Genomic DNA, 15,844 nt, shown 5'->3' with positions numbered 1-15,844 from the left:
TCCAATTAAGGTATAGAAATTTATTTTATAAACTTCCCTGATCTTGGTTGAAAGGCTTGCTTCTGATACAGTATGACCCATTCCTTAATAAACTCTTCCATGATAGAATTTCCCAAGAGGTCTGCTGATAAGTTAATTGTTTTCATCTAAGTCTTTCTCTGTCAGATTGTTTCTCCAAATCAAAATTTGTAGGATTTTTTTCCTGAACACTCCAAGTATAAACTTTCTTTACTACAGATAGTGCCACAAAACCACTTATAAAATTTTGTCTTAGTATTTTTTTAGGTTATAACTTGACTTTCTTAATATATAAAAATAAAAGAGTTTAATGCAGCTACATCATTTCAGATAATACTGTTTTAGAAACCTTGCTGGCTTATAGTGTTACATAATATTACTCCTCATAAAGCATGAGGAGTCTCATGAAAGCCTGAATCATTATTAATGAAGAAACACTGCAAGAAGGAGTTGTTTCTTATTTCACTGATGAGCAGAAACACTCTTGATGTTTACAGCTATGCCCTCACTTTAGTTTAAAAACAAAACACCAAAGAGTTTTTTTAAGTCCTATTATTCATGTTTATTTTAAGCATACGCTAATGTAGATTAGAATTCATCCAAAGACATAAAAAAGGTAATTAAAAATTTACTAGCTCAAACTGCTTTTCTAAAAATGCCAAAATATTCACAATGGCAGGTAAAATAATAAATAATAATAAATAAATAATACATTCTTAGAAAGGTGGAAGAGAAATTTGAGTACATCACTAATCAAGAGTGAGGTACACATATCCTGCATAACTCACTATTCATAGGAAAATTTCATTAAAATATTGCATTGAAAATTTTTTTCATTAAACAAGAATGTTGCAAAGTTGGGGAGCATTTTGTAATGTCATTATGTATTTATTTTAAAGTAAGTTTTGCATGAGACTGTAATTGGAGAAAAAATATATTACTGTTACCCAGATATTCAAAAGCTTGTTTATTTTTCTAAAAATATATTTAGAAATGAACTGGAAATTTTGCAATTAATTATATCTGGCTGTTACCTGTTGAGCAATTATTCAGTATTTTCCAGTATATTATTCAGTGCCCTTTATTATTGAATATTATTTAAATTTTTCTCTGAAGGCAGAATGATGAACTCTTCTATGGAATTTTCTGAGGTAGTTGTTTTTTGGTGTTTTTTTTTTTTTTTTTTTTGGTGATATCCTAGATCTTTATGAATATTCAGTTGCAGATCTTCAGGAGTAATCTAATGAGACGAGGCAATGTAAATGACATTTAGGGAAAGTGAGGCAGAGAGCTTATAGGCAAAATTATAAAGAATCAGCTAATTTTGAGTGATTTTTGATGCCCATGGGTTTATTTTTTCCTCACAGAGCTTTATAGCTCTGAATAGGCTCAGAGCAGAGCTGTCACTAAATGCATTTGTCAGACAGATGGCTCACATTTCCGCAATTTACACTGTAACTGTTTTGTATTGTTAGCCAAAAGATAAGAAATACAGAATTAATCATCCTTTGTGACAAGTGTGATTAAAACTATGTAACTGAGTGCTGTCCGTGACAAATGATTTACACACACTGAACCAGTTCAAATTTGGGTTTTATAGGAAACCTTAACTGCCTTTTTTCAAGTTGTGGGGTTTTATTTTCCATGTATGTTATAAGTAATATATTTAAGAATGTACTAAACATATATAAACTTGTGACAAAACATCTGAGCCTGCCTTGTATGCCTTTTAATCATGCATGTTTTCCTTCCTGGACTTTCTAACCCTCAAACACTTTCAGAAGTTTTAGACAGAGGTTAGATGCTTAAATTCAATCTGGTGATAAAAACCCCCTAATCATCTCCTCTCCTTCCAATACAGAAGTAATTTTCTCCAGATTTGCTCTCATTTGAGGTCAAGACAAAGTCCTACATTTTAATAGGTACAGAATCTTTTGCTTTGCTCTAGGAAATACATGAAATGAGCTTTTCCCCCTGAAGTCCCTACAAGACTCTTAGATCATATTGTGTCTTCTCAAATCACATTTATATATATTTTGACTATTATAGAACCATTACAGATCACGTTGTAGTCAAATTCCTGTATCTTTGGATCCACAATATTACTGTCTCTGCCAAATGATAGTAGCAACAGTGGTTCCATCCTTGAATTCTTCAGAAAAGTAAGATGTTTTGAATTTTGTTTGGAAAAATATATAGGATTATTGCATGCAATAGATTAAACAAATACTTTGTGTATGATGAAACTAGATTTTATTACATCCGGTCTTTTAAGCTGACATTTAACTTCCACAATTTTGGTTCAATATATGCATTTATTTTGCTGATTCAAGTACAGTGACTGATGGCTATATTAGGACCATTGAAAATTCATAATAACTCTATAAATTTTCTAGATATTTAAAAAATCTGTAGACATTACCAAGATAAAATATTCTTTATTAGGGTAAACAAGCATTTTCTAATGTCAGACAAAAACAGAAGAAAAATATTAATATTTATTTATATATTTATGATCTTTCTGCCTAATTTAGGAGAAAGTCCAAAATTGTGGACTCTGAATATGTCATCATCTATTAAAAGAGAGAGGAGATAAAGAAGGAAGTAGAGCTGTACACAGTATCTCACAGTATCTTCAATGGGTGTGCCTGTTGCATGTTTTAGAGTAAGATTATATTCATGATTTCCCATTTTTGTCCTAATCTTTCTTGCACTGCTTGAAAATTTTTATTGTCTTCTCTTTCCTATTCTATATATTATTTTCTACCCCATTTTATTTTCATTAAAACAATAGCCACTGAAAAATTCCACATATGTCCACAAAATTTCTTCCTATAACACATTTGGTGCATACATTTTATAGAAATAAAGGAATATATGGCTATTTAAAAAAGGATATGCAAAAACTTGATTAAAAACACCCAAAGTGTCCTGGAAATAGTTTTCTTTTCTGCTAGTGACTTGTTCCCTGATTTATCATGTTATACACAACTCAGGATTACAGAAAAAAAAGATATTGTTTATCTCCTGTAGCAAAGTAATAGAAAATCTAGTATCTCAAAATATATTTAACACTTTTTTTAATGTGGCACATTTCAACCCAAATAGAATAACTAATGACAAAGAGTTTTCATAAATTAAATATATGGAAGTTAATAAACAAAAAAAGCATGTTTTGATATAATAGATGCCACAATTTCTCTGTATATGTTATATTAACTTTAATGTTTAGACATAAAACATCTTTCTGATTAATCCTATTTTAAAAATACAGAAACATTATTATGGGATGAGAACCAAAAATTCTCATCAAGATGGTAAACTGTCACAATAATGTTGGAAAAAATTTATCCAACAAAATTAAAAAAAAAAAAAATCTTACTGTGAAATTTAGTTATAAAATAAATTCTACATCATATGAAATGACTAAAAATATACACATGAAACCTTCCAGGCCACAAAAACATAAAATTTGCTTTTTAAAGCAAATTGAACCAGATATAAAGAAAGGGAACACCCATAGAGTTCTTAATAAGAAAACAGTGGACTTAACCTCTTTTTAAAATTTGTGAATGTTCTTCTTTACCAAGTTAGACTGTAGAGTGAATGTGCTAGCTTTCTAAAATAGAAATGAATATTTACATATATATTAATTAGTGATAATGGTAATCTATGACATCAGGCTTGTGTCTTCAGTATGGGAATTAATGCATAATTATTATATAAGATATTAATTAATTACAGCTCACAATCTTGGAAAATGTAATATAATAATTTTGCTGTATGACGTTATAGACGAGCAAATAACATAATAAAGAGTAACTGATCTGTTACTCTTCTGAACAGAGAGAATTACAAGTGATTTTGCTGCTTGTTTGGCTGAATTTTAGGAAATCAAAATGCATACATTTCTGCATATTGAAATAAATGTGCAAAGTATTATCAGGAGAACCAAAAACAAAATACTTCTTGAGACTGTTAATGAACATATTCTTTCGGTATTAAGACTAGAATAATTTCTACATTTAAGGATAAAAGTAAAGTATTACATAAAGGCTTTCTACATTTAAACTTTTTGTATTTCCTTGTCTATTTCAAACAAAACTGAAGAAGATGCTTACTGTGGCATGACGTTTCAAATTTTAGTTTTGAACCATTTCCACCAGCTGCAGATATATCTCATAGCTAGTGGACAGGAACACTTAATAACACAGACAGAAAATTCAATTTCAAGAACATTGTTGCAGCAACAATGGAGAGAAAAACAGCAAATGAGAATAGGAAATACAATTGTTAAACATTTTCTCTCCCTCAAGAGAAAATTACCTTTTTTTTTTTTTACTAAATCATCAACAGGTCTGCCTCATGATCCATGCCTTTTATTTGTAACCTTTGTCTCTGTAACTGGGAAAATGTTAAAGTACATTGTTATATTTAATCTAGTGTCTTATAGTGAACCCTAAGTGTGAGCTCAGAAACTAAGCTCCTGAAACTTATGACCCAGAAAAGATATCAGCTGCGTGCTTAGGAAGATGCGTACAGTGGAGAAGAGAACATGGATTTTTTAACTACAATTCTTTAAAGAAGTCAGAAGTTTTTCCTAAGAATACAGGGCAGTGTTGGCCTTATTGCTGCTGTTAATTAGAAAGGAACCATAAGCACAAGAAAAGATGGTAAACATGATGGAGACAAAAGATAATTTATGTACAAGTCCTAATGATACAAACCCAAAAATGCACCTAAACAATTTTTTGACCATGACTTGTCCATGAGACTATATTTGAAGACTTTTGTAGTATTAGTCTTTAGAGAACAAGACCCAGAGAGTGACTGTTTGTGAAAGTGAAGGAGAAAAGACTGTTGTATATTTGTTACAAAACAATCATAAGGACTTTAAGCAGGAGAGGGAAAGGATGAAGGTGTCTCTCTTTAGTATTGAAGAGAAGAAACAGCTAACACAAATATCAGGATTATGAAAAAAAAAAAAGAAAAATAGAATATGTTTAATTTAAGAGAGAAAAAGGCAAAATGTCTTGTCATAAGGAGATCTTTCACATTCTTCCAGGATGAAAGTTCTGGAGAGAGTTTCAAGGGCCTGTGTAATACAAGAAAATACTGGAGGTGAAAGTGGTCAGCACAGAAATGATCACGCAAGATTCAAGGAAGAGTCACATGAGAGAGAAAGGTTGAACAAAAAGGAGAGACTCTGTATTGTTAAACTGAAACTGGATGACATGGGAATCAGCATCTGTATTTGTTTTGCACAGCCTGGTTTTGGTAGCAGAGAGGCTACAAAGACGGCTCCTGTGAGAAGCTTCTGCAGTTTCAACCATGTCCAGCAGAGCCAATCCCTGATGGTTCCGAAGATGGACATGCTGCTGGCCAAAACTGGGCCAGTGAGAGAGGTTGGTAATGCTTCTGTGATGACTTATTTAAGAAGAAAATAAAAACAAAGTCACAGGTTTTTTGCTCCTAGCCAGAGAAGAGGAGGAGGTGAGAACATGTGGGGAAAACAACATGGGGACACCAAGGCCAGAGCAGAAGGAGGGGAGGAAGTGCTCCAGGCACCAGAGCTGAGATTCCTCTGCAGGCCTTGGTAAGACCATGGTGAAGCAGCTCTGCCCCTTGAGGATCCATGTGGGATGCAGAGTTCCTTCGGAGAGATGCCCACACTGGAGTGGGTGGATGTCTGGAGGAGGCTGTGATCCAGTGGGAGACCGGGTGGATAGAGGCTTCCAGCAGCCTGTCCTTGGATGACTGCACACCAGTGAGAGAGCCATATCACAGCAGGCTTGGGATGTCTTCCCACAAGGTTGGACCCACGAAGAGAAGTTCACAGAGAACTGTCTCCCATGGGAAGGGACTCCACGGCCTCACAGGGCAAGGACCCCTCTCCCTAAACAGCAGAAGAAAATCTCAGGTGGTGAACTGACCAAACCCCCACACCTGTCTCGCTATGCTGTCAGTGGGATGTGGGGATACCATGTCCTCCACTGATTCTTTTAGTAATGAATTCTCTTAGCAAATTGAGTTGAGCTTGCTTTGCTCTTGAAATATTTCTCCTGGTCCTTATCTCACTCATGAAGACTTCATTAATATTTTACCCTTTTCCCCTCCTCTGTCCAGCTGTAGCAGGGGAGGGTGAGAGAGCAACTCTAGTGGATGCCTGGCACTGGGTCAGTGTCAAACCATGACATCATCTCACTCAATATTCTCTGCTGTAATAAGTACACATAAAAACTGACAACATTTTGGGGCCCAGCAGAAGCATGGAGAAGAAAAGAAGTGCTAAGATTTGTCAAAAACTGAAAACTGAATAAGAGAATCATTGAAATGGCTCAAAGTTAGACATTTTCAGAGATATTTATCAGTGTAGCTCCAATATCCTTCTGGACCCCCATTACATTTCTCTCTTCATGTAAAAAAACACTGGAAATCTAACCTGTTGACTTAAATGCTTGTGCATGCAACTTATTTACAGGTTTACTAACTGAACAAAGTGAAATTTTGATTAGGAAAACTCCAAATGAGACAGTAGAAAATAAGTTCAATTTTTATTTATTTGTACTTAATTGGAAATGTAAAATTAGTCTCTTTTAAAAAAAGCCTTAGCTTCTCTGGTATCAATTTGTTACACTCTGAATTAAAGTTAAGGACAAATAAGAATGAAAAATATGCAGTTACTGATCTTTGGTTTCAAAGAAGCACGATTTAAAAATTAGGCAAATAACAAAAAATTGAATGGAGCAATTTTTTTTCTCCTATATAACATATCAAATCTAAAAGAAAATAATTTTTATCTAATTATATAAATAATAAAAGAAACTTGCTATCATAACCTCCCTACTCTTTGTCCCACAAATAGAAAATACTTAGTGGAAGCCTGTTTTCTGTTGAGTTTAGACCTGATTTTTTTCATAGCCTTTATTCATTACCCTATTTTATCTTTCCTCTTTTTCCATAAAGATTTAGACTCTTCCTTATGATCTTATTAGATAATATCTTTTTCCTTTCATTGAATTTCTCAAACATACTCAAACAAAACTGGATTTTCGCATTTTAGAGTTTTAACACCATGTTCATGATAAAACGTGCTGCATATATTCTCATGAAATATGAAGTTCAACATTCTCTTAAATAGTCCCCTTAAAAGTTAAAATTCTGTTGACCTATCATAATTTATTTTGAAAATTCTAGTATTACTAACTGAGATGTATGAGTTTAAAAAAAATATTTATTCTCCATTATTTATAAATACTGAGGCTGAAGTCTTGGTTATCAATGGTGTGTTTGGTGACTATCCAGTCACTCTTTGATGTCAAGATTCAGAAGCTATTATCCTGTTAAGTTCCCTCTCTTATACCTTGCCATATAAGGTATTGCATACTAATTTCAAATAAATTACTTTTTACTCAGAAAAAGTACTCATTAAATAAATTTATTTTACAGTAAGATGAAGTTTACAAGCTTCTGAAAAGGTGATATTTGGAGGCTATAAAATTATCTTATTGAACTCCTTGACATTTTTCAAAAGAGGAAGAAAGGTTGATGGGAAAAATAGATAGAAGTTTTATGATAGTGAGACATATTTTGGCCAGCAATCTTTATTACAAATTACTACATTTTTACGACCTAGAGATTATTGAAGGAAAAAAGTCACCAAGGAAAACATTAGCATAATTTATAACTTTTTCTTGTAAGAGGTAATCCCCTCTAGTTTAAAGAGTTTTGCAAGTTAAGAAGACATGCTTGATAACCAAAAAATGAAGAGTTAAAATGAAGACTCACATATGTGAATTTCTCTGTCTTTCTCAAAGACAGAGAGACAGACAGAGAAAGACAAAGGCAGAGAATTTCTCATAGCGCAGCTACAGCTGTTATGAAAGAACTATGAATCTATAAGAACACCATAAAAAATATCTAATTCAGTTTTACCACAAGACTATGTGTGTTTGCATGCATCACAAATAAAAAATTAATTACTTTTATTAGTTTGCAGTACTAAACACATTTAATTGAAGACTCTGAGGTGAATTTCTCTAGCAGACATGGTCTGGAGCCAAAGATCACACTGCAGGGAGAAGCAGCAAGACCTCAAAATTAGTGATGAGAAAGGCACTCAAGACCTTTGAATGGAAAGCACTAGAGCCCTGAGGAGAGGCACAAGCCAGGGCAGGAGCAAGAGCATACACCCTGTAGTGATTCAAAAGGTGCACAGTGAGCAGAGCAGACAGTGTGTGGTGTGGCAGATCATGTGTCAGTTTGCACAGCAAGGGTGCATTCACCCACCAGCCCTAGGGATCATCTCAGCTGGTGGTCACCACACCCGTGGAACAAACACAGCAGTTTTCCACTTGATGGCTAACCATATTCTCAGCACTCATGAGAAAAGATGTGGTGACACAAATGAAGCACCCAGGTTACAGGTTACAGGGAGTCCCAGAGCCTGGGCATGGGGCAGTAGTAGAGACAACAGCTGTGTGACCAGGTGGTTAATCTGGTCTGCCTGGTGACAGAGAGAGTAGGTAGAAAGGTTATGAAGTGCCACAGACTCTAAAGATGAGATGGGGTGGTGAAACTGTGGTCTGGCAGGACCAGACCCCAGAAAAATCCTGAGATGTGAGTGTCCTGTATCCTCACCCTGCCAAGCTGAAAGAAGATCAAAAGCGTTGCAGGCAGTGACACTGGGAAAAAAGACAGGCCTTGTCTATTAATATATGGCTTCATGGCTTTAAAGTAGGTGTGATGGGAGAGGAGATAATACAGTTCTTGTAAAGTTGTGGAATGACAGACCTAGATTAGAGGGACAGAGTGCTAGTGTGGGCACCTTGCTGATGACTCTGAGATGTGCTAGTCACACTGGACCATGCTTCAAATCTTATGAAGATGAGGATGGGGTCCTGAGGCAACAGAAACCAGCAGGGAAATACCAGGGAAATATCTCAAAGGAATTAAGAGATGTTTCTATAAGAAGACAACATGTCTCAGCTCATCTGATATGCCTTTACACCAATACATTACACCACAGGCAACCAACAGGAGGAGCTTGGAGCCAGAAAATTATCTATGACCTTGTTGACATTACTGAATCTTGGTGGGACAAATCTCATGCCCTCAGTACAGCTATCAAAGGCAACAGGCATTCAGAAGGGACAGGGATGAGAGGATAGGTGAAGGGGGAGCCCTAAACACCAAGAGCCAATTGGTAAAGCCATCGTGCCCCAGCTCACAGGCTGTCATCCTCAGGGGGGACTTCAACCACCCTGACACCTGAACGAAGCATGGTGGGAGTAGAAAATCTAAAAGACTCCCAGAAATCATGGACAATAAATTCTTAAGTACTATTCTAGACAGTAAATATACCCACCAGAGGGGACACAATACTGGATGTAGTGATCACTAGTCTTTCAATGTCAAGACAGGAGGCAGCCTGAGCTGAAGTGATCGTGCATCAGTGGAGTTTGCAGTCCTGAGGGATATGTGTCAAGTGAAGAATAAAATAAATATCCTGAACATCAGGAGAGTAAAATTCCAGTCCTTCAAGGACTTAGTAGGACCACCCTGGAAAACCACCCTCAGTGACAAAGAACCAGTTAAAAAACAATAATTAGCTACGCACAGGGAAAAAAAAAAACAACCTTGGGCAAGAAAGGAAGGACATGGCTGTGAAAAAGGAACTTCCAATCAAACTAGTGGGCAAGAAGCAAATGCACAGGCAGTGGAATCACAAACAGGAATCCAGGGAGGAGTACAGGGGCTCAGTCTGTTTATATAAGGATGGGATCATGAAGGCTACAGCAAATCTGGAGCTGAAATTGAACAGGGAACCAAAGAATAACAAGAAAGATTTCTACAGGTGTGTCAGCCAGAAAAAGATCGCAAAAGGCTAGCCAGTGAGTCAAAATGGATGAGAAGGCTGAGGTAATCAAAACATATTTTGCCTCAGTCTTCAGTGGCAGCTTACAGAAGCTAATGTCTCTTTGTACACCTCTCAAGTAGGTTGACCACAAGATAAGGACTGGAGGAGCTAAAGTCCTCCTATTGTAAGTAAAGATCAGATTCATATCCACCTGAGGAACTTGAAAGTTTGTCAGTCTATGGAACAAGATGAAATGTATCCCAGATACCTGAGGGAATTGGTTCATATAGTTGACAAGATAGACTCCATGATATTTTAAAAGTGTGGCAGTCTGGTGAAGTCCAAGGTGACTGGAGAATGGGAAACATTGTACCCATCTTTTAAAAGGTAGAAAGCAGGACCTTGGGAACTCCTGACCGGTCAGCTTCACCCTTGTCACTGGAATCATCATCGAACAGATCCTCATAGAAGATGTAGGAAGGCACACAGAGGACAGAGGGGTGATTCAGGACAGTCAGAACAGTGTCATCAATGGTGAGTTTAATCAACATATTTTTAAAAATATAAAAGTACATATCAAAAATTATTGGCTAATTTAAATATTTAGTCTTCCTACTAACTTTTAAATAAACATTAGAAAAGTTGCATGGTCAACAAAAAATACATTGGTTATAAAGAATTGAAGTCTAGGAATGAATGTTCTACATTAGATAAGCCTTTCATATTATTTTTGTCTATATCAATTCAACTACTAAGTCTTTTCAAAGAAACTGAATATACTGACATCTACACCATTCAATCAATAGCTTTGTGACAGAGCTAAAAATACCTGAGTAGCAGGAGTGGGAAGGGAGAGACTATTTGTGGAAACTAAGGATTATGGCACATCTGCAATCTCCTATAACGTCAGCATTTATACGGTAAAATGGATGATGATAAAAAACATACACCTGAGGGCAATACATTATCTGAAGCTAACATAAACAGCATGAATGTTTTATTACCATGGAAATGGTGCACAGTACATGACAGCAGAAAAAGTCAGTTGAGACAGGCAATTTTAATTTTTATTGATAATATGATCACAGGTGTGCTTTCAATCATTTCACCACTTCAGGTTTCTCATGAACTGTCACTAATAATTTCACATGACAAGCACAGTGCTTGTGACATTACAAATGCAACTTGAAGTTACTTACAATGTCTGCTGACTGGCAAGCTACTGTCTCTACTGCTGGGGCAGAACTGCAGAAACCCTTTCCATATAGTACACCAAATGTCTCTCATCCTCTCCGTGATGCCCTGTGGCATTTGTGTTTCATGTGAAGTGTGGCTGATGCAACCAATATAAGTAAAAGTTTTGACAGTTCTCTTCAAAAGAAACAGTGCCTTCTGGGTAAAGATGGGAAAAAGGAAGGACAGGATTCAGAAGGACCATGATCAAAAACCTCAGATCATTAAAGGATGTATCATTCAACTGAAAAGCAGGATAATCTTAATCCACAAGGTTTTCTGGCTCACACACCTTTTGTGCTTTAAATTTCAGAAAATCTTAACTGAATTTCGTGTATTACCTGCACCAATTTAGCTCTAATAATACTACTGTGACTGAGGCCTAGTGGGAGACAAGTATGTATGTCTCAGGAAGTAGCATCCATGATTGCAAATAAATACTGTATTGTAAGAACACAAACAAAAGAAAGTGAAACTGCAGAACCAATGCATTCTCTATTTCATATTCATGAAAAGCATGGTGCTTTTCATCAGAAAATTCACATCTCCCTGCTTTACCCTATATGCTCAGATGAGTTTCAGAGCACGGAGTTCTACAAAACATAAATAATGTGAAAAAAGTTTATAGCTGTCTCATCTCATGTTTTTTTCTTGAAATCATGCTACTATTAAGATACATTACTAGGTTTTGAAAAGAAATAGTTTGAGCAAAGTTAAAATACAAATTTTATCCGAGTCTAATGATAAGATCTATCAAATAAGCTATTTCACCATAACATATGTAGTAAAATGAAAATATCATATAGTGTTCAGCTGCTAATTTTAAGGTATGTTTCTTCTATATTTTTTTATTTTTGACCATTACAACTAACTTAATCAGAGCTCCATATACACAGTAAGACAATGATTAATAATAATATGTCAATATTAATATATAAAATATTTTTCACATTAATATTATTATATTTTTACACTAAGGATGGAAGAAAATTGTTTTAAAGCCATTTTGAGTATTAAATGGGGGTCTTCTATGATAGTAACTATTAGACTACTGCACAGTAATGCCATACTGGAACCACTAATAGTCAGAAATAAAATATAAGTTCTAGTGGTACAAAATGCTTTTACATATTATTTATAAAGTATATACTCACCTTTGCTTTCCTTAATTCCATTTATTGTTTTATGTGTTTTGCAACTGCTTTTTGTTGTAAATATATGTCATTTCCATATTAAATTAGTATAATCTGATAATTAAACATAACTATCATTATAGGAATTTTAGAAATCTAGAAGAAAAATACCTAGCTTTTCTAGTGGTTGTAGCTATTCCTTAGAAATAGATGTAATGATATCAGAGAATACCTTATTGCATTTTCCTTTTCCTAAAATATTTTACTGCTGCACAAGTGGACTAAGTAGGATTTATACAGTTCCATTTCAAAATATTCAAATATTTTTTTTGTACTGAATATTATTCCCCAGGAGTCAAGGTTGAATAGAAGAAATCCATTCTCTTCGGCTTCCTATTTGCTTAGCACAGGTGTCAACCAAAGTGTCAACACAGAGACCAGAAGGGATAAAACCTTGGCTACTCTGATAAAAATGGCAATTCTCCCATTGACTTTAATGGGTCAGGGTTTTTTCAGAACTGATTCTGGACTCACAGTTGCCAAAATATGAGATTCCATGAAAAGTCAACTTTCTTCACTGTGTGAGATGGAGGCAGATTGCATGTACATGGTAGTCAGAGCAGAACATTGAATATTGACACTTCATGGCAAAGTTAATATGTTGTAGAGTGCAGAGTGTTTCCAAACAATAACAATGCATAATTTGTTTCTTTCGTTTGACATTGTCTCATAAATAAAAGATAGGAGGATGATGAATTATAGTTTGCTAACACTAGAGCCAAATAATCATAGTTGATTGCTAATAAATGACAATGAACACTGATTCATACATATCAGAAGTTGTATTGCAGCAATAAATATCAGGTAGGGCACTGTACATTAATAACAATTTTTATGCCGTTTATTTGAATATCAATTTGCATAGGTCTTGGATAAAAACCATTGGGAAATACTTCTTCAACAGTTTAAACAAATCAGACTGTTACCCACTCACTTTTCTGCTATATTTTAAGTTCAAAACAGTTACACTTTGCCATAATAAATGACATTGCTTGACAAACACAGAAGATTAAGAGTTAAAATTAAATAAAATATTGTTAAAATTTAAAAGCTCATTGAGATATTAATTTAAAATTGGTTTTACATCAATACTGAAAAACTCTGTCTTTTTCTTCATATTCATTACTTTCACAAAATTAGTTGCCTGTTTTAGCAAGACAACTATAATGATACTGGTATTCGAAGTTCTATGGAATGGTAAAGTTTCTGTTAGCTGTGAAGGTTAGACTCTGTAGTGAATCCCATTGTCAAAGCTACTAAAGGATGCTTTACACGCACATAATTACTACAGTTGATCCAAATTCTACAGTAATTACAGTATTAGAATAAATGGGAACATGGCAGCACATCATCTAGGAATCCTCTGGCAGTATAAAGATAAGTACAATTGCTGTGCACAGCTTTGTCTAAGCCTTTTAAGGCAGTCTCCAAGATTCCACTATGTAAGTAGCAAAAGATCAGCTTTCCTGTTTTCAATTCACAGCACAATAGCTGCACATTCTGAGGCTGACTGGAGCTGTTTGTGTTTGCCAGTATTTCTGAATAATGGACAGAGGTAAGGAGATAGAACACAATACCCAAAAAAATTCTTTCTGCAATACTTGAAGAAAAGAATTCCAGCTGATGAAATTTAAATCTACTTAACATTTTTTAAAAAATTCAAAACCTTGATTACTTTTTCTTTCTTAACTCCAACATTGCTCTTTTGAAGGACTGACCAGTTCAGTGCAATTTATGATGGGTCCTGAAAAACCTTAGAGGCACATATCTCTGTCTCCTGAAATTTGGAACTTCCTGTGTTCCCTGGAATCTACTTTTGTAGGGTGGGCAGGATGAACAAGATTAATTGACAGACTGTAAGAATGTGTGTGATTCAGTTTAAAGACTAGTAGTTTGTTTTTTATGTAGGTTGGCCTAAAAAATTTTGATATGACCTGTCACAATCAAACCTATTAGTACTACAGGCTTTTTCAGAATCTTGAATGTTACACTGCATGTAAAACAAATAACTCCCTGCTCAGCCCCCTTGCTCTCCCACCCCCTTTTAAAGGAATAGTTCATTTAACATTTATAATCAGATAGTGAAATGACAGGTATAAAGGCAACTAAGCAGTCAAGCAGTTCTTTCTATATGTCTTGAAAGAGCCAGAGAGCATAACAAGTAACATGTTGACATTAAACATATATTGTTGGATTCAGATAACTACCCAATCTTTTTGGGCTTACAGTAAACATCTTCCATTTCCAAGAGCTGCTGAATGTTTTAGCAGTCAAAGTGCTTTGATCTTCATTTTGTAAAATATTTGAAAATATTGCAGTATCATGAAATGTCTTAAGTCGCCCCTATCTTACATGGAAAAAATTGCATTATCTCCAACAAGGGTACAACAAAGCATCATGTCTGTGAAGCTTATAAGGTTTTTTTGGCCTAGGAAAATCCTAATTACAGATGAAAAATACTCTGCACAGCATCCTGGGGGAGTAGATAAGGAAAAAGAGGTGATGATCTTGAAAGATTTTAAAGGGCTTAAGCTCCACTTGCATCTTTCATAAAGTAGGCTAATTTTTATGATTCTTAATTACTATTCTTTTTCAAGTCAAACTTTGTGAAATCAATCTTTGTTAAAGAAACCAAATTTCAAGGAAATATGATGATCATACAAATTGTAAACTAATTATTTATAACTTTATATTCCCATTGGTTTCTTTTAAGAGGTCTACAGTATTTAATTTCCACTCACTTGTTTTAGAAATAACAGATTTGTATTAAAAAACACCAAACCCAAAACCAAACAAAAACCTCAATAAAAATAACTTTTCTAAAAATAGTAGCACTAAGAATAAAAGTCTCAAATGAGTGATCATGTATTTCATATATGGGAGACTGATTTATCATCCTTAAATCAAGATCCTCAGTCCTTGATTTATTTTCCACTATGCAGCAATAGAGAAAATGGCTAAAGACTTTTCAAGATATGAAATGACATACAAGATTCAACAAGGAACTGCAACTGCTGCAAAACAGAGTATATGAAATCTAAAAATAAACATTATAAGTGCCAGGGACTGTCTTAGTACAGGAAATTCAACACATATGATCCAAGATTTGCATTTCCACCTCCTTGTGCAAGACCAAGGAAAACATGTTGTTATTTGCAAAATACACTACAGATACCACACACTGTGGAAAATTAACTATTCTCTAGAACCTTCATTGCAAAATAGAGAGCAGTAATTCCATACTGTTTAATAACACAAAATTTTCTACTGGGGTACAAATAAATCTAGACATCTTGCCATGAGCAGGAAATTTTAAGAGTGTAGATAGCATCTTTACCAGATTTATCAGTTTTAAAAAGGAGACCAAAGAGCAAAGAGAGAATGTAAGGACACTAATGGTGTCACAGTTACAGGATTCTAGGTAAAAATAGGGTTTTCAGATTTAATTATAATTTTTATATAGACTATGCCAATAATGGCATTTACATTTCTTATTCTTCACAAAAGCAATAAAAAGACATTTGGCATAAGAGGCAGGTCA

General features: G+C 34.7%; 1 protein-coding gene across 30 annotated transcripts in view; it reads right to left on the bottom strand.

Annotated features, from left to right (window-relative positions):
- Positions 1-15,844, bottom strand: part of PTPRD (protein tyrosine phosphatase receptor type D) — a 1,154,377-nt gene that overhangs the window by 640,447 nt on the left and 498,086 nt on the right. The window lies entirely within an intron of this gene.

Source organism: Lonchura striata, chromosome Z (assembly GCF_050655825.1).
Source record: "Lonchura striata isolate lonStrDom1 chromosome Z, ASM5065582v1, whole genome shotgun sequence".
Classification (NCBI taxonomy): domain Eukaryota; kingdom Metazoa; phylum Chordata; class Aves; order Passeriformes; family Estrildidae; genus Lonchura; species Lonchura striata.
Note: the sequence above shows the minus strand (reverse complement) of the source record. Positions and strands in the feature narration are given on the sequence as shown.